The sequence below is a fragment of the Pteropus vampyrus genome, unplaced genomic scaffold, assembly GCF_000151845.1.
Source record: "Pteropus vampyrus isolate Shadow unplaced genomic scaffold, Pvam_2.0 Scaffold502, whole genome shotgun sequence".
NCBI classification, from domain to species: domain Eukaryota; kingdom Metazoa; phylum Chordata; class Mammalia; order Chiroptera; family Pteropodidae; genus Pteropus; species Pteropus vampyrus.
The window spans coordinates 940007-941854 of NW_011889283.1; positions in this window are offsets into that span (position 1 = coordinate 940007).

Genomic DNA, 1848 nt, shown 5'->3' on the forward strand with positions numbered 1-1848 from the left:
GAAAAGCAATTAGTTATCTACAAGGGAGCACCCATAAGACTGGAAGCTGATTTCTCAAAAGAAACTATGCAGGACAAAGGGGGTTGGCACAAAATATTCAAAGTGATGAAAACCCAGGATCTACAACCAAGAATACTTTATCCAGCAAAGCTATCGCTTAGAGTCAAAGGACAGATAAAGTTTCCCAGACAAAAATAAGCTAAAGGAATTTATCAACATCAAGTCAGAATTATAGGAAATGTTGGAGATACTTCTTTAAGAAGAAAAAACATGTATCAAAATCATAACAAAAAATAGTAATAACTACATATCTATCAACAAGTACCTCAAATGGAAAAGAATTAAGTGTTCCAACCAAAAGATAGAGTGGCTGAATGGATAAGATAACAAGACTCCTACATATGCTGCCTGCAAGAGACTCACTTCAGATTAAAAGATACACACAGATTAAAAGGAAGGAGATGGAAAAAGATCTTGCCTTGATGGACCTCCAGGGTATTGCATTGAATGAAGTAAGTCAGACAAAGAAAAATACCACAGAATTTCATGTACATGTGGAATGTAAAGAACAAAATAAATAACAACGATGACAAAAATGGAAACAAACTCATAGATAAAGAGAATATTTTGAAGGCTATTAGATAGGAGGAGAACTGGGGGGTACGGCTAATAAAGGCAAAAGGATTAAAAAATACAAATGGATAGTTACAAAACAGTTATGGAGATATAAAGTGTAACATAAAGAAAATAGTTAATAATGTAATAAATATGTAAGGGGGTAGAGGGGTAATAGATTTAGTGGGGTGATCACTTTGTTAGTTGTATAGAGCTCTAATCACTATGCTGTACAACTGAAACTAATATATTATTGTATGCCAACTATAATTGAAAAAAAATCATTGAATTGTACAATGTAAATGCGAGCAACTAATTGTCTATTATATTTCAATAAAGCCAGAAAAAAAAAACATTAACAAAAGAAAATATGTATCCAAACTAGTAACTTTTCAGGGTGCGCAAGCTATTCCAGTTATAGGCCTTTATTCAGGTATCTTTCTCCTTTTCTTTTTAACACACGTACATATAAAGGCATTGATATAGGAAAACAGACAGACAAACAAACACAGCCACACACACACACACACACACACACACACACACACATCTACCTTCAAATATGCAGATTCAGTTTCTTTGATCAGAAAATTTCCACAATAAATATAAATTTCTGAAGAAATCCTCATCCTTGATGGCGGAGAGAAAATCACCCTTCTAAAGCTCTCTGGTCAACAACAGATATGTCATTGCAAGACACCAGCAATGGTCTAGCATTACTAGGAGCAAGGTTCCTCTGTCTTCCCCTAGACCATACTCCTCTGATTATATGTGCAATCTAACACCAAATGAATGCAATAATGATCTTAGTACCATCTCTTTCTTCAAATCCTCTTATGCTATGCTTATTTCTACTTATAAATTTTTACTTTGTTTCTCTCCAGGATTTTAAGCAATCATCCTCTCTCTAAAGTGTGATCAAATCATCTCACAATATATTTTCAGTGCCCAATGAAGAATTAGATCTGCTTAATTAGCAAAGAGGACTAAGACGACTAAACTGTATCTCTGGAGCTTGAGTTTCAGACTGAATATTTATATTTGCTGTAAAACAGACAGAAATGTATTTTTAAAAAATAAAAACAATATATATGTAGTCTGAAATCATTTTTATTGTTTCTAGGAGTTTTATTATTCCAGGGCTCAAACCATAAGGTTTTTTTCTTTGTTTTTCAAGAGTAATCTGAATGTCATTGCATTTATATTTTCAAGGAGACAAGAAATAAAATGGTA